This window comes from Lissotriton vulgaris, chromosome 11 (assembly GCF_964263255.1).
Source record: "Lissotriton vulgaris chromosome 11, aLisVul1.2, whole genome shotgun sequence".
NCBI lineage: Eukaryota > Metazoa > Chordata > Amphibia > Caudata > Salamandridae > Lissotriton > Lissotriton vulgaris.
The window spans coordinates 250,122,361-250,141,080 of NC_141699.1; the positions used below are offsets into that span (position 1 = coordinate 250,122,361).

The window sequence follows — 18,720 nt, forward strand, 5'->3', positions numbered from 1 at the left end:
CAGGGTGAGCTCAGTGTCACCTGACAGAGTAGAAATTCCATCATCTATGTTGCTGGCCACCTCCTCTTCATCCGGGACGCTCTCTCGTACTCTGAAATCTGGTGGTATGAGGTGCTGATTCATCTTGATCATTGTTAACCTCTCCACATTTTTGGGCGAGAGGCGGCTCCGTTTGGGAGTTACAATGCCACCAGCCGCACTGAAAACCCGTTCAGAAGACACGCTTGCGAGTGGGCAAGACAAGTAGTTTAAAGCCAGGTTGGTGAGCTGTGGCCACAATTCTTTTTTCCCATGCCAATACGCCAATGGGTCAGAATTAACATAGACCTCTGTTGAGTCATTCAGATAGTCCTTCACCATCGACTCAAGGTCCTCATCCAAGGTTCCTCCACTTTGCTTAGCTCTTGCTGTGCCTCTGACCTTTTGAGAACCAAACCCACGCAGAGCTAGCCAATCCTCTTCAGCCTCCAATGTTTCTGTTGTGTTTCGTGCAAATGATCCGGTTGCCGGTGTCTTTAACGGCTGAGAGGTCACTTGTGCCACAGCCACAGGTGCAGAAGTGGATTGTTTTGACTGGGGATGGACTGCTGATGTACTGCCATTTCCTTCAATTTCCAGCCGTTCTGTTTCAAACCTCTTGGCTGACAAGGCTAGCCAACGTTTGTACTTTGGAACATGTTCATCATCAAAAGGAAAGAATGCTTGGCCTGCCAGCGCCTTTTTGTAGCGTGGATCCAGAATAGTAGCACAAATGTAATGCTGTTCTGAGTGGATCTTTTTAAGACGTTCGTCACCTTGTAGGAGCTCTAATAATTGCTCAGCCAGAAGCAAAGAGTCTTGGTTTTTGTCATCTTTTTCAAACACAGAACACACCTCCTTCAGTTGGTCCTCCAGCATGTACAACAATGGGATAGCTTTTCCCAAATTAGAGTCCTCCTTGCTGACTGCACGCGTGAAGAACTCAAAAGGACGAAGCATGCGTGTCAGGCTTTGAACTATGTTCCATTGCGGCCCACCCATCCTCAGCTCCTCTGTACCCTCTGTAAGGAAATATTGATCGAGTTCCGTATACTGCTCATACAGACGCTCAAGCATGTAGATGGTTGATTTCCAACGTGTTACCACCTCCTGGATGAGTGCTTTCACTGGCATTTTACGTTGATATGGCAGGCTCCTCAGCTGCTTCCGGGCCTTAAAAGAATGGCTGAAATGCTTGCACATTTTTCGGCAGGTGTCCAATACACTGTACGCTGCACTGGCTTTATTAGCCAAGAATTTTTGGACAACCAGGTTTATACAGTGCGCCAAACACGGCACTCTGAAATAGTAACCGTCCCTCATGGCCTTAACTATATTGGCGCCATTGTCCGTGGAAACATAACCAACCCGGCGTTTTAGTGGGGACAGCCAGTTAAGGACCTTTGTGTTAAAGACATCCAAAATGTTTTCTGCTGTGTGACGTTTCTCCAAACCAAACATGGCTAGTGTTGCATGTTTCCGAGCAGCTTTAAAAACAATGTCCGTGTCAACACCTGTGTTTAGCTTTGCTTTAGCCCCTGAAAAAGAGACCCAGTGTGCAGTGATGCACATGTAATCAGCGCCTGCGCCACTGGTCCACATGTCTGTTGTCAGATGTATAGTGTGAACAGCACTCTTCTGCAAAGCTGCCCCAATCACCTTCAGAACATCTTCATGTAGTGCTGGAACCGCAACTCGGGCAAAATAGAACCGGCTAGGAACCTTCCATTTAGGGCAGAGCGCTGCCACTAATTCTAGAAAACCAACCCCTTCTACAAAAGAAAAAGGGAGGATGTCCAGAGCTAGCATTTTAGCCAGCTTAGTGTTATACAGACGCGTCATTGGGTGGTTGCGTTCATATTGCGCTTCTGTAAACAACATCTTTTTAATGTTGCCCTGGACCAAGGATTTACGGGATGATGATGATATCTTCGACCCAGTTACGCTCGCTGATGAACTTTTCCGCATTGATGTCTCACTCTCTCCCACACTCTTAGTGTGGCTCACATGGGGTGTGCTGCTGACAGGGGTACTGGGTGTAAGTGAAGTGTTTGAATCGTCTTCTTCCTCCTCGTCATCATCAGATGAAAAATCAACGTTTTGATTACGTGCAATTCTGGCTTGCATAAACGCCTCTAGGTGCGGAAGCCATTGGACAGGGTGCGCTCTCTTAAGATGACCTCTCTGGCCTCCGGTACCATAGTTAGAACCAAGCTTACCACGACCAACTCGAACCTTACAAAGGCTTCAAATGGCTACGTTTTCCATTTTTGGGCAAACACTAAAGAAGTCCCAAACTGGAGACTTGAAATGTCTTTGGGGGCCGGAGGAGGCGGCGATACTGGTGGTGGTGGTCCTGCTGCTAATGCCAGATGAAGTGGAGGATGTGGATTGCCGAACTTCAGTACGTTTTGCACTTTCACCACCACGGATTGAGGTCGAGGTGGGTACCTTCTTGCGAGGAAGAAATATGGAAGCGGTAGGTTTTGGTGTACTACTTAACTCCAAATCTAATGATTCCATTTCCATTGCCTCCTCGTCGACATTATCATCACGCTCAGCAGCTTCTCGGGATAGGGTCAAAATGTCTCTTTGCTGCATGCCCGGTGGGGCTGCAGTGACCTTTGTGATGACTGGCTCGTCGTCATCGTGAGAGGCTTCATCACCAGCAGTATCTGTCACTTCTTGTTGAGCCTCATCACACTCCATAGGTATGAGTTTTTCGACGACCTTCCTTTTACGCTTAGGTACCTTTGTCAGATCATGGTGTGCCTCATCCTCAGACCGCAATGGTGGTTCCCAAGCTGGATCCGTATCATCAGAAGGAGGTGGGCTTGAAGAAGATGTAGACACCCCCCTTGATCTTTTCCTTGCTAGGGATGTGGAAGACAATGAATTATCATCAGGAGGAGTGGCTTCCAATGATACCTCGGCTTCATTGTCGATTTCCTGATGTGCCCCTACTTCGGGAGGAACAACTATTGTGGGCACTTGTGAACCTCCATGCACCTTTGCTTGCGCATCTCCTTTTGCTGCCTCTCCTTCCACATGTACTTGGGCGTGTACTTGCACATGGTGTTGTTGTTGCGGCTGTGGTTGTTCAACACTTGTCAGATGAGTTACAACAACCTGTGTTGATTCAGGGACATTGCTGCTACTTTCTTGCGATGAGCCAACATCACTGGTCGATGGTGATTGGAGAAGTACACTGACTGCCTCTGAAGCACTCAAGGGCTTTGACTTAAGTTGGCGTGGTGGTGGAGGCACTGAACCCAATGGAGCAGGGGTGCTGCTCCCAGCTTGGTCCCCAGCAGATCCTGCTGCTGCAGGCGTACTTTTTTTTTTGCTCCCAAAAAACGTGGCGGGTGGCACACCAGCCTCCTTGGTAACTTGCTTCTTCTGCTCCTTACTAGCAACTTTCTTGCTAGAGGAGCTACGGAGAAATTTTTTGGGGGCCATCTTCTTCAGAGCAGGTCAGACAGCAGGCCGCAGTTGCACGAATTGTAGAGTTGTCTGAGGCCAGACGTGACGTCGCGTGACGTTATGCTGCACACACACACCGCTGCAGGACTTCTTCCTGGCACTGGTGGTTCTCTTGAGTCTTGTGCACCTAAAAACATGGAAGACAGAGGAACGTCAGTTCAGTTATACACCACAAAAAAAATCGAAAAACACTGCAAAATCAGCACAATCCCATTCCATCCATGCCCTCCATGATGTTTAAATTCAAGACAACCCACAGAAAGACTAGGCCCATGCAAGACTCACTACCCCTGGGCATAAATAAAGGTTGAAAAGTAGGCAAAATGGTTGCAGGCCTAACAACAAAGCCTGCATTCAAAATGGCCACTTGCCTGCCAGCACATGGCCAGTGCATGTAGCTGCACTCAAAATGGCCACCAGCCACATGGCCTGTCCCTCCCCATGAACACCCCCAAAAATCGAAAAACACTGCAAAATCAGCACAATCCCATTCCATTCATGGCCTCCATGATGTTTAAGTTCAAGACAGCCCACAGAAAGACTAGGCCCATGCTAGACTCAAATACCCCTGGTGAAAAGGCCACAAGTACAGGCCCAAAAAACGAAAATCACTGAAAAATCAGCACAATCCCATTCCATCCATGGCCTCCATGATGTTTAAATTCAAGACAACCCACAGAAAGACTAGGCCCATGCAAGACTCACTACCCCTGGGCATAAATAAAGGTTGAAAAGTAGGCAACATGGTTGCAGGCCTAACAACAAAGCCTGCATTCAAAATGGCCACTTGCCTGCCAGCACATGGCCAGTGCCTGTAGCTGCACTCAAAATGGCCACCAGCCACATGGCCTGTCCCTCCCCATGAACACCCCCAAAAATCGAAAAACACTGCAAAATCAGCACAATACCATTCCATCCATGGCCTCCATGATGTTTAAGTTCAAGACAGCCCACAGAAAGACTAGGCCCATGCTAGACTCAAATACCCCTGGTGAAAAGGCCACAAGTACAGGCCCAAAAAACGAAAATCACTGAAAAATCAGCACAATCCCATTCCATCCATGGCCTCCATGATGTTTCAATTCAAGACAACCCACAGAAAGACTAGGCCCATGCAAGACTCACTACCCCTGGGCATAAATAAAGGTTGAAAAGTAGGCAAAATGGTTGCAGGCCTAACAACAAAGCCTGCATTCAAAATGGCCACTTGCCTGCCAGCACATGGCCAGTGCCTGTAGCTGCACTCAAAATGGCCACCAGCCACATGGCCTGTCCCTCCCCATGAACACCCCCAAAAATCGAAAAACACTGCAAAATCAGCACAATCCCATTCCATCCATGGCCTCCATGATGTTTAAGTTCAAGACAGCCCACAGAAAGACTAGGCCCATGCTAGACTCAAATACCCCTGGTGAAAAGGCCACAAGTACAGGCCCAAAAAACGAAAATCACTGAAAAATCTGCACAATCCCATTCCATCCATGGCCTCCATGATGTTTAAATTCAAGACAACCCACAGAAAGACTAGGCCCATGCAAGACTCACTACCCCTGGGCATAAATAAAGGTTGAAAAGTAGGCAAAATGGTTGCAGGCCTAACAACAAAGCCTGCATTCAAAATGGCCACTTGCCTGCCAGCACATGGCCAGTGCCTGTAGCTGCACTCAAAATGGCCACCAGCCACATGGCCTGTCCCTCCCCATGAACACCCCCAAAAATCGAAAAACACTGCAAAATCAGCACAATCCCATTCCATCCATGGCCTCCATGATGTTTAAGTTCAAGACAGCCCACAGAAAGACTAGGCCCATGCTAGACTCAAATACCCCTGGTGAAAAGGCCACAAGTACAGGCCCAAAAAACGAAAATCACTGAAAAATCTGCACAATCCCATTCCATCCATGGCCTCCATGATGTTTAAATTCAAGACAACCCACAGAAAGACTAGGCCCATGCAAGACTCACTACCCCTGGGCATAAATAAAGGTTGAAAAGTAGGCAAAATGGTTGCAGGCCTAACAACAAAGCCTGCATTCAAAATGGCCACTTGCCTGCCAGCACATGGCCAGTGCCTGTAGCTGCACTCAAAATGGCCACCAGCCACATGGCCTGTCCCTCCCCATGAACACCCCCAAAAATCGAAAAACACTGCAAAATCAGCACAATCCCATTCCATCCATGCCATCCATGATGTTTAAGTTCAAACTAGCCCACAGAAAGACTAGGCCCATGCTAGACTCAAATACCCCTGGTGAAAAGGCCACAAGTACAGGCCCAAAAAACGAAAATCACTGAAAAATCTGCACAATCCCATTCCATCCATGGCCTCCATGATGTTTAAATTTAAGACAACCCACAGAAAGACTAGGCCCATGCAAGACTCACTACCCCTGGGCATAAATAAAGGTTGAAAAGTAGGCAAAATGGTTGCAGGCCTAACAACAAAGCCTGCATTCAAAATGGCCACTTGCCTGCCAGCACATGGCCAGTGCCTGTAGCTGCACTCAAAATGGCCACCAGCCACATGGCCTGTCCCTCCCCATGAACACCCCCAAAAATCGAAAAACACTGCAAAATCAGCACAATCCCATTCCATCCATGGCCTCCATGATGTTTAAGTTCAAGACAGCCCACAGAAAGACTAGGCCCATGCTAGACTCAAATACCCCTGGTGAAAAGGCCACAAGTACAGGCCCAAAAAACGAAAATCACTGAAAAATCAGCACAATCCCATTCCATCCATGGCCTCCATGATGTTTAAATTCAAGACAACCCACAGAAAGACTAGGCCCATGCAAGACTCACTACCCCTGGGCATAAATAAAGGTTGAAAAGTAGGCAAAATGGTTGCAGGCCTAACAACAAAGCCTGCATTCAAAATGGCCACTTGCCTGCCAGCACATGGCCAGTGCCTGTAGCTGCACTCAAAATGGCCACCAGCCACATGGCCTGTCCCTCCCCATGAACACCCCCAAAAATCGAAAAACACTGCAAAATCAGCACAATCCCATTCCATCCATGCCATCCATGATGTTTAAGTTCAAACTAGCCCACAGAAAGACTAGGCCCATGCTAGACTCAAATACCCCTGGTGAAAAGGCCACAAGTACAGCCCCAAAAAACGAAAATCACTGAAAAATCAGCACAATCCCAATCCATCCATGGCCTCCATGATGTTTAAGTTCAAGACAACCCACAGAAAGACTCAGTCCACCCACCACTGAGTACCCCTGGGCCAAAGGCCCCAAAACAGCCCAAAAATCAAAAATTCCAAAATTTTAGTTGCAGCAACTGTAATGCCCCAAACAAACTTACTTGTAAAATTTCTAATCCAACAGTGATCCAAAGAAAGTCAAAAAGGCCTCAAATCCAAATATCCAGCAGCATCCACAAAAAGTAATCCTTCCAGCTCCAGATCCAAATGAAAAGTGACCAGGAGATGGACAAAGCACTGGGAGGAGCCTGCTGAACAGGAACAGGAAGTTGAAGACTGTGGGGCACTTCCTTCCTCCCACCCCCCTCCCCCCCTCCCCAAAATGGACTCCTCGCTAAAAAAGTGCAGGCAAATGTCAACCTAAGGAGTTATTCAGATAAAAATCATCATTTCTAGAAGGTTTATGCTGCTTGCTGGTGGATTTCTTGTGCAGAATTGCAAATTATATATTTTCGCTCGCCGCATCTCAAATCTCGCAATTGCGAAGTACCGCGAGACGTGATCTCGCCGTACTCGCGTTGACAAACTCTCGCTGGCAATCCGCGATGACGTTGCGCGCTCGCCAATTCCCGCGGGATCACACAGCAAGATCCAAAATGGCGCAGCACTCGCAAACTATCGAGAAAAACAACCCGGCAAACAATGATAAACGCCGCGCGCCGCAAAAATTGTATCACCAACGCCGCGCGCCGCAAAAAAAATCCGCTGCGTGCGAATTTGCAGATTTTGCGGGAAATTCGCAAATCTCGCGGATTGCGAATTTCCCAAAAATCCGCAAAATCCGCGAGCGAAACGGATTTTCCGCCCATGCTTAGGGCAGGCACATCAGACGCCCCACAGGAGGTGGAGCCAGCATTGTGGAAGGCAAGTACAGTCCTGGTGAACTTTGTTGACAGTCTTCCTTCTCTTCTTCAGTCTGTAGGGCAGAGACATCAGACGCACCACAGGGGGTGGAGCCAGCACTATTCAGGTCCCAGGTGCAACTCCTCCCTCCCATCTAGATGCAGATCTCTCTATTCACCACTGGGCTGACTCATTCTGTCTCCTGGAATCCCCCAGCCCTGTCACTCAAACTGCAGACAAAGGAATACACAACCTCACAGAGGCAGGCTTGAAAGGTTAGGCAAGCAAATACCTACTTTCTAAAAGTGGTATTTGTAAACACAGAATATTAAAATAAACTTCACTTAAAGATGTATGTTATTATTCTGAATCCAGGCATACTAAACTCGAATTTCTACCATGTTCTCTGAGTCTGTTAGGATTATAAACATGTAATAATCTAATAGCCCACTCTGGCCTATGGAGAACAGGTAGCCTTGCAATAGTGAAAAAGAAAATGGCTGTAATTCACTATTAGGACATGCCACACACATCAGGGCTTGTCCTACCTTATACTTACAATGCACCCTTCTCTTGGGACTACCATAGGGGTGTCTGATATGAAGACAAGGGAAGGTTCAGGGACTGGCAAGTGGGTGCAATGGCAGACCTTAGACACATTTTACCAGGCCGCTTCTGTGGGTGGTACAAGCAGTGCTGCACGCCCACCAGCAGCATTTGAAGTTACAAGCCCTGGGCACACTCAGTGCACTGTACTAGGGTCTGACAGGTAAACCAAATAGTCAATCATGGAATCACTAATTAATACATTCATTTTACAGTAGGGAGAGCATATGCACTTTAGCACTGATCAGCAGTGGCAAAGTGCCCAGAGTCATAAAATAGCCAACAACAGGTCAGAAAAAATATAGGAGGAAGGCAAAAAGTTTAGGGATGACCCTGCAAAAAGGGTCAAGTCCAACAGGAGGCAACAATGGAGTACGAAATTATGGGGCAGGTCAACTGGGTGGGCCAGTGCAACTCCAACTGCCTTATAAATGGGAAATAATTAGTTTCCTTTCCGGCTGCATGGTACATAAATTAATACAATCTAGTGAAAATGAGTAATTTAATATTGAAGTGGCTATTGTTATGAGAACAAAGCATGGAAATGGGCAGCACAGCAGTCTCCCCTAATAGAGTGTGCCTTAGGATGGTTCCTAAGGTGCTATAATTGCATGACTAATACATTTTAGTGCGGTTTTGCGGACACCAGCGCTAAAATGCGGTAGTCTAACCCATGATGCATGGTACTTGGCTGGGCTGTTCATTACATCTCTATTTAATTCTCATTGGTTCCAGTGAGTGTGGCCTTTGAAACTGTGGCTCCGAGTCATTTAAGGGCATGTACATTTATACTTTAATCAATATTGAATATTACACAGATTTCTAATGCAAGGTGTATTAGATTTCTAATGCAAAGTGTATTAGCACATGTTGATGTGAAACTTTAAAAATGATTGAAAATATTTTAGGTTTCCGAAGCTCTACTTGCTATTGTAGATCAATATTTTCCAATCTGACACCTATTAAGTAATTTTTTTGCTATATGTTTGCAGTCAGGCTGTTTTAATTGAATTAGAAATTATGTTTTTGACCCAGTTCCAGACCAAACATGTGGCTAAAGGTAGAGCTATGTAAATACTTTTACAAAGGGCTATGCAAATGTTGTTGAAGGCATTATATTTCTATTACAAAAAGTGCATATGCTGAAAAAGGCTACCAAGGCCTCTGTGCTATGCAGATTTAACAACTATTAGGCAAAGCAGCAATTTTTTTTCTCTGCACTTTTCTCATGCTTTTTTACCATGGATTTTGATGTTGAGACTGAGGAATATGTGACATTACAATGCATGCCATTACATCGCATGCCGTTGGAATGCCAACCTTTACCCCGTCTTTCTGTCGGGGGAGAGCTAGAAGTTGGAATAGATCAATTTTCTATTCCAACTCCAGTGTGTGCAACAGTAGAGAAGGTGTTGGATTTAAATCCTTAACACACTCGGAGGGGTAGAGAGGAAAAGGGCCTAGGCAGAACATGCAGTGGCACACACAGTGTTAGTAAAAACTGCCCTCACTCACACACAAAATTGTGTGTGACATGCTTCATCATCGGGTCTGCTTACAATACACCTGGTGTAGCCACGTGCAGGGTGGAGCATAGAGAAGGGGGTAACATGAACAGCGCAAACAAACAAAACATATATATGTATGGGTGAGTATGAAGTGCTACCAACCCTGACTGGGAATCGTGATACAAAAAGGTGCAGTGGAAGTGATGTTAAAACTGCCTCATGGGTACTCTATTCATTATTTTATTCCTGACCTCCAAGGACAGGATTAAAAGTTGAAAGGGATGGGTATATTTGTGAGTTAGGGACTCACATCAACCCTCCCGAGTCGGCTAAAGTCAACATGTTTCAACCGAGTTTCACTGTGCCCACATCAAGGGTCACGCCGGTCTTCTCCAGGACTCCTTATCCGGCCCAGTCCAAACCCTGTTACCTTATTTAGCTTAATATCGAGAGTATGTAAGCGCAGTAATCCTGCTGTGTGGAGGTACTTTCCCTACATGGGACACATATACTGCAAAGATAAAAGACACAGATGAGAAATTATCGCAGAGATCCCTGTTATGAGATAATGTGTCTCCATTAAACTCTCTTTGAGCTGTGATGTACACTTCCCCTTATCACAGCAGTAATAGGCCTCACAACACAGTTGGATAACCCTGAATTAATCATTCGGTATCCGAGTATAGGGAACAACTTAGACCCCCACACTCCTAACAGCATAAAATAAAACACAGCCCCCCTCATATTTACGACAAACAACTTTTCCACAAGACAAGCCAACTCTAAGGTATCGTTCTTGACCTCGTGAAACATATAAACTAACAGCTGATCTGCAACACTCACCGTTATCCCAGGCTTGATGTGGCAGCGGGCTAGATGAACCCCCGAGGACACAACCTAAGAGTTCAGGAAAAAGCATGGAAAGGACAACTTGATCCATCATATTAATGACAAGTAATTGGCCTGTCCCAAGAGCACCCACTATTATTATATCCCCGGTTCCAGGACAGCGAAAAATCAATCAATCCAAATTCAACTCCCGTCTCCCGAATTCTATGTGCCCGATACCCCACTTATGCCCCGTGGGTGGTACACGCCTAAAGGCTGTCCGCGGTCCTACCGTGTAGTATGTCCGTGGCCGGCCGAAGCTACCATACAAATACTTTACTTCCTCGTAGTACAGCCAATCACGAGGCAACTTCCTAACCACGTGAGATTACCTAGCGTATGATGTCACTGAAAGCACGTCCTGATCACAAAGTCAGGAAAGGTAGGAAGAGTGGGAGTCATTTACACAATTATATCAACTGAACTCCAACGGAACATTAGGTATTTTAAATTGCCACACACATTAATAACAGTGATGAATGCGTGGCAATTCCTAAACCCATATAGCGATGGATTTAGGGATCGTGTCGGACCCATTTAGTAGCTATCTTCTCCCCACGTGACTACCCATCTTGTGATGTCAGCGAGGCCCAGCCCAGGTTGCCCGAATTTGAACAAAAGAAATACACTTCTTTCCAAGTGCGTAGGCATAAACTCAAGTCGGGTAAAGTAACGGTCACTCATATTGGTGTCCTAAATAGGAGAGTGGCTAAGCCTAAACCTCTAGTGTGATGGAGTGCATGGGGTGCAAAGAAAGCCTCACAAGACGTTGTCCTCCCCTATATGACCCACTAGACATGTAATCTCATCAAGGGCAAACACAGATCACTACACTTAGGGAAAGAAAGGAGGAGAGCAAATAGAGGTTGTGTTTTCATCTATTGGGTAAAAGTCCAAAATACTGGTTAAATTAATAGACATCAGTTCATACCGGTGAAGAACATGTGACTGTAATTAAACCTTAAACTCACACGAAACTCAAGCAGTGGAACAAGCTAAAAGGCCACAATTAGATCCCCCACAACTAGAGAAATACTACAAAGAAGTGTAAATATGGACTCTCAACATACTAAAATATGCCACTGCATGGCCACATTGAAAAGTGTTTGGATGTATTACCGGTACCCTGATGAAAACCTCATCTATTGATTGAGTGCCATGGGATCTCGTCATTCAGCCCCAGAAGGTGACTCTTGAAGCGATACACCCATTTTTGCACACGCAAGAAAAGAGCTTTGTTTCTATTCCCACAAGCAGCACCAATTGCAGGGGCGATCTGTGGTCTCTCAATCACGGTCCATCTAAGATCTTCCATCGTGTGTCCTGTTTCCAGGAAGTGTGCAGTAAATCTCGTATTAGAGCTGCCATATCTAACAATACTGCGGTGCTCTATAATCTGGGTTTAACTTTCCTACTCATCATACCCACATATTGCTTCATACAGGGACAAGTGATCAAATTTAAATCCAACACTTTCTACCCACTGCTGAACACCTTTTTCATTTTAACGGCATGTGATGTGATGGCATGCATTGTAATGGTTGCGTAGTAATGGCTGTTTCCCGTTGAGAGTGAATCTAAACATAGAACTACATGTTCCAGAATGTAATGCATGATAGGAAAGAAAGTCTGATGAAGGTGCTTCCAAGCAAACATCTACTTTACTGCACCAATCAGATATTCAGATGTTTGATCTTTCCCATTACCATTTTCGCTGCCCTTGATGCCTTTGTTTGAGCTTTTTCTGCATCAATTCAACTACAAAAATGAGATATGGTTGGAAGGCATGACTTTCACGTACTTCCGGTGGTGCTGGAAGTTATGCCACCTGCAAGGCCTTTTATTTGGTGTGGGGGCTAGGCTGGGCAACCCCAGTGAATAATGCGTTTGCCATTCTGCTGTTTTGTATTTAGGAATGGTTCAGTGGGAGGTCGACAAGGATAAGATGCCCAGGGATGGGGAGGTGGGATGGCCCCTCCCAACTTTTCCAAATCCCCAGCCACAAACCAATTAGCAGTCCTGTTAATTGACTGGAGTTGTGATTTGTTAAGGCTGCAACTTTTGAATTTTTACGTTTCCCTCCAACCCAAAAATCCAAATCCAGTTACCCCACTTCTAAACATAGTCATTACAAAAATAACATCCATTCTGACTTATCTCCTTCATAGTCAAGACATTTAAAAATATTTCATGTTAAATACAAGTCTTTCCTTCAGGCTTTTGCAGGTAGGGGACTGAGGCAGAATGAGGTAATATAATTCATAGAGTTTGGAAGTGAGGAAGCCACGGCAGCAGTGTAATCATCCTGGTATTATACAGGGCAGCTTGACTAAAGGATCACACACTGGCTCTAAAATTTTGTAGTGGGGCACAGAAAGTTATAGCAACTTGACTGTCATTATTAAGCATGGGCGTAATATCCGTTCCGCTCGCGGAATCTGTGGATTTTCGGCAAATTCGCAATCCGCGAACTCTCGCGAATTTGACGAAAATTCGCAAATTCGCACGAAGCGGATTTTTTTGCTTGGTCACTTACCGTCATTCAGTGTTTGAAGAGTTGTTTTTCTCCATGTTTGCGTGTGCTGCGCCATTTTGGATCTTGCTGAGGGATCCCGTGAGAGTTTGTCGACCGCGATTACGTCATCGCGGCTTGCCACTCTGCACAGCGAGTTTGTCAACGCGAGTACGTCATAAAGGCCCGTGATCACGCATCGTGTGAGTAAACACTTGCGAACACGTAGATGCGGCGGGCAGCGACAATCTCGCATTAGCGAAATTGCAACATTTGCAATTCTGCACAAGAAATCCACCAGCAGGCAGCATAAACCTTCTAAAAATGATGATCTTTATCAGAATAACTCCTCAGGTCGACATTTGCCTGCACTTTTTTTTGCAAGGAGTCCATTTTGGGAGGAAGGAAGTGCCCCACAGTCTTGCTTTCATCCATTATGCCCAGGGTTACTCAGTGGTGCATGGGCCTAGTCTTTCTGTGGGGTCTCTTTAATGTAAACATCATGGAGGGCATGGATGGCATTGGATTGTGGTGATTTTTGTGTGTTTTTCGATTTTTGGGCTGTTGTTGGGGCCTTTTGCCCAGGGGTACTCAGTGGTGCATGGGCCTAGTATTTCTGTGGGGTCTCTTTAATGTAAACATCATGGAGGGCATGGATGGCATTGGATTGTGGTGATTTTTGTGTGTTTTTCGATTTTTGGGGTGTTGATGGGGCATGGCCATGTAGGTGGGGGTCTAGGGGCCATTTTGAAGCCAGGCAGTGTGCTTTGTTGTGCCATAGGCCTGCACCCAGTCTGCCATGCTTTCATCCATTATGCCCAGGGGTACTCTGTCAGTGGTGCAATTTATTGGTCTTTCCATTTTGGGGGGTGGGTATAATGCTTACTTGCAAACTATTAATTGAAGTGCTACATATGCAACATTTGTTTAACTGATGTTCCTCTGGCTTCGTTTGCTTTTAGGTGCAGAAAGATGAATCATCAACCTCATCGTTCCTCATCAGTGCCAGGAAGAAGTCCTGCTGTGGTGTGTGCAGCACAACGTCACGTGTGGCCACAGACAACTCTGCAACTTGTGCAACTGCGGCCTGCTGTTCTGACATCTGAAGAAGATTGCCCCAAAAAAAGTTGCCTGTAGCTCCTCTAGCAAGAAAGTTGCCAGTAAGGAGCAGAAGAAGCAAATTGTGCCACTTACCAAGGAGACTGGTGTGCCGACCGCCGCATTTTTTGGGAAAAAAAAGTACGCCTGCAGCAGCAGCGGGGTCTGCTGGGGACCAAGCTGGGAGCAGCACCTCTGCTCCATTGGGCTCAGTGCCACCACCACCACGCCAACTTACGTCCAAGCCCTTGAGTGCTGCAGAGGCAGCCAGTATAGCTGTTCATCACCATCGACCAGTGATGTTGGCTCATCGCAAGAAAGTAGCAGCATCCCTCAATAAACACAGGTGGTGGTAACTCATCTGACGAGTGTTCAACAACCACAGCTGCAACAACAACCACATGTGCAAGTACAAGCCCAAGTACATGTGGAAGGAGAGGCAGCGCAAGGAGAGGCGCTAGCAGAGGTGCATGGAGCGGCACAAGTGCCCACAATAGTTGTTCCTCCCGAAGTAGGGGCACATCAGGAAATCGACATTCAAGGTATCATATGAGGAAGCCACTCCTCCTGATGATTCATTTTCTTCCAGATCCCCAGCAAGGAAAAGATCAAGGATGGTGTCTACATCTTCTTCAAGCCCCCTTCCTTCTGATGATATGGATGAAAATTGGGAACCACCAGTGCTGTCTGAGAGTGAGGCACACCATGATCTTACAAAGGTAGCTAAGCGTAAAAGGAAGGTCCCCGAAAGTCTCATAGTTATGGAGTGTGATGTTGACGCTAAACAAGAAGGGGCATATCCTTCTGCTGATGAAGACTCTCACGACGACGACGCAGTCATCATAGACGTCACTCCAGCCTCAGCAGGCATGCAGCAAACAGACATTTTTATCCTATCCCGAAATGCTGCTGAGCGTGATGTTGGCGACGTGTCAATGGGACCACCACCAATGCAGTTAACTAGTACACCACCACCTACAGCTTCCATATTTTCTCACCAGAAGGGACCTCCATCCACCTCGAACTCCATTCCCTCAATTAGTGGTGCTGTAAGTGCACAACGTAGTAAATTTCGGCAACACACATCCTCCACTTCATCTGACATTAGCATTCCCAGTATCGCCTCCTCCGCCCCCCACAGACATTTGAAGTCCGCAGTTTGGGACTTCTTTAGTGTTAGCCAAACAAGGGAAAACATAGCCATTTGTACCATTTGTAAGGTTCGAGTTAGTCGTGGTAAGCTTGGTACCAACCATGGTACCGGAGGCCAGAGAGGTCATCTTGAGAGACAGCACACTGTCAAATGGCATGCTCACCTAAAGGAGATCAAGGCAGCCCAAATTGCAAGTCAACACATTGTATCTGTTGATGTTTCATCTAATGATGACGAGGAGGAAGAAGCGTCAAACATTTCTTCACTTACACCCAGTACCCCTGTCAGCAGCACACCCCCTGCAAGATATATAAGCCACACTAAGAGTGTGGGAGAGAGTGAGACACCAATGCGAAAAAGTTCATCATCACCGAGCGTAACTGGGTCGAAGAAGTCATCATCATCCCGTAAAATGGTCCAGCCCACCATTAGAAGCATGTTGTTTTCAGATGCGCCATTTGAACGCAACTATACAATGACGCGTCTGTATAACAGTAAGCTGGCTAAAATGCTAGCGCTGGACCTTCTCCCTTTTTCTTTTGTGGAAGGGGTGGGTTTTCTTGAATTAGTGGCTACGCTCTGCCCTAAATGGAAGGTTCCTAGCCGGTTCTATTTTGCCAGAGTTGCGGTTCCAGCACTACATGAAGATGTGCTGGAGGTGATTGGGGCAGCTTTGCAGAAGAGTACTGTTCACACTATACATCTGACAACAGACATGTGGACCAGTTGCCAAACCTTTGTGGCTGTGGCAGAAGTGAGTGATTTTCCCTCTCAGCCGTTAAAGACACCAGCAGCCGTATCATCTGCACCAGACACAACAGTAACATTGTGTGAAGAAGAGGATTGGCTAACTCAGCTTGGGTTTGCTTCTCAAAAGGTCCCAGAAAAAAGTAAGCAAAGTGGAGGAACCCTGGAGAACATTGAGTCGATGGTACAGGACTATCTGAATGACTCAACAGAGGTCTATGTTCATGATGACCCATTGGCGTATTGACATGGGAAAAGAGATGTGTGGCCAGAGATCACCAACCTGGCTATAAATTACTTGTCTTGCCTACTCACAAGCGTGTCTTCTGAATGTGTTTTCAGTGCTGCTGGTGGCATTGTAACTTCCAAAAGGACAATGATCAAGATGAATCAGCACATCATACCACCAGATTTCAAAATACGAGAATGCACGCAGGAAGAAGACAAGGAGGACACCAACTTAGATGAGGGAAGTTCTTCTCTGTTAACTGACCTACTCCCGTCTGAATTTGCAGAGTTTGAGGACGAGCTCTTCTTCCCTGACACCGAGCCCTGAAAATGAGTCAATGAATCAATAACTTTCTTTTTCATCCTAATTCACTTTTATTCCTGTGTCTGTCTTTCTTTGTTTAGCAAAATCTATAAAAAAACTTTAATCACCTAATCACAAAAACAAGCCCATCAGCAGAACTGTCTTCACTTATTTGCTTATTGATTTGAAGGTGCCGCAGTCTGCATTCCTCAGGTTCACAAGTTCACAAGAACATGCTCCTCTATCCTCCTCCTCCAGACTCCTATTTCCCTCAAAGCAGATGGCTGGATTACGCCCAATGAAGAAAGACTCTGCACTTGTTGGGGTGTTCTACTTCTTTTCCGGTGAGTTGACGGGTCTGGGACATTGCTGTGAAGGTCTAATACCGCATAAAAGTGTTTTGGAGAAAATCGGAGCAGAAAAAGTTTTTGCGCTTTTGATCACTTGCCTGTCTTTGGGGTGCTGTTTGGGGGGCTTCCAGGTTCTTGTGGGTGGGTTTTGGGGTCTGGGAGCACTGCTGGCACAGTCTAATGTTGATTGCATTTGTTTTTCAGGAAATCCATGGTGGAAAAGGGGAGTTAGGGCCTAGCTGCACAGCGTATTTGGACTGAATTGAAGGTAGGTCCATTTTTGCTTTTTGCCTGTTTGGGGTGTTCTGCTTTTTTGCGGGTGGCTGCAGGGGTCTGGGGGCATAGCTCGGAAGGTCTAATATCGGAATCAAGTGTTTTGGACCAAATCCATGGTGAAAAAGTTTTTGCGTTTTTGCTCACTTGCCTGTCTTTGGGGTGCTGTTTGGGGGGCTTCCAGGTTTTTGTGGGTGGGTTTTGGGGTCTGGGAGCACTGCTGGTACAGTCTAATGTTGATTGCATTTGTTTTTCAGGAAATCCATGGTGGAAAAAGGGGAGTTAGGGCTTAGCTGCACAGCGTATTTGGACTGAATTGAAGGTAGGCCCATTTTTGCTTTTTGCCTGTTTGGGGGATGTTCTGCTTTTTTGCGGGTGGCTGCAATGGTCTGGGGGCATAGCTCGGAAGGTCTAATATCGGAATCAAGTGGTTTGGACCAAATCCATGGTGAAAAAGTGTTTGCGTTTTTGCTCACTTGCCTGTCTTTGGGGTGCTGTTTGGGGGGCGTCCAGGTTTTTGTGGGTGGGTTTTGGGGTCTGGGAGCACTGCTGGCACAGTCTAATGTTGATTGCATTTGTTTTTCAGGAAATCCGTGGTGGAAAAGGGGAGTTAGGGCCTAGCTGCACAGCGTATTTGGACTGAATTGAAGGTACGCCCATTTTTGCTTTTTGCCTGTTTGGGGGTGTTCTGCTTTTTTGTGGGTGGCTGCAGGGGTCTGGGGGCATAGCTCGGAAGGTCTAATATCGGAATCAAGTGTTTTGGACCAAATCCATGGTGAAAATGTTTTTTCATTTTTGCTCACTTGCCTGTCTTTGGGGTGCTGTTTGGGGGGCTTCCAGGTTTTTGTGGGTGGGTTTTGTGGTCTGGGAGCACTGCTGGCACAGTCTAATGTTGATTGTATTTGTTTTTCAGGAAATCCATGGTGGAAAAGGGGAGTTAGGGCCTAGCCGCACAGCGTATTTGGACTGAATTGAAGGTAGTCCCATTTTTGCTTTTTGCCGGTTTGGGGGTGTTCTGATTTTTTGCGGGTGGCTGCAGGGGTCTGGGGGCATAGCTCGGAAGGTCTAATATCGGAATCAAGTGTTTTGGACCAAATCCATGGTGAAAAAGTGTTTGCGTTTTTGCTCACTTGCCTGTCTTTGGGGTGCTGTTTGGGGGGCTTCCAGGTTTTTGTGGGTGGGTTTCGGGGTCTGGGAGCACTGCTGGCACAGACTAATGTTGATTGCATTTGTTTTTCAGGAAATCCATGGTGGAAAAGGGGAGTTAGGGCCTAGCTGCACAGCGTATTTGGACTGAATTGAAGGTAGGCCCAAAGTTTTCTGTGGCTTTTCACAGGTTTTGCCTTTTGGCTTGTTGGGGTTGTTAAACTTGTTTTCGCCCGGGTTGACAGTTCTGGGGCCATTGATGGGAAGGTCTAATACCCGAAAGAAGTGTTTTGGAGACAATCCCTGGGGAAAAAGTTTTTGCATTTTCTGAGATTTCGCTCACTCTACC

At 46.3% G+C, this 18,720-nt stretch overlaps 1 protein-coding gene across 1 annotated transcript in view; it reads right to left on the reverse strand.

Moving 5' to 3' along the window:
• The window catches only part of LOC147679578 (solute carrier family 2, facilitated glucose transporter member 11-like), a 573,370-nt gene that overhangs the window by 489,198 nt on the left and 65,452 nt on the right, over window positions 1-18,720 (reverse strand). The window lies entirely within an intron of this gene.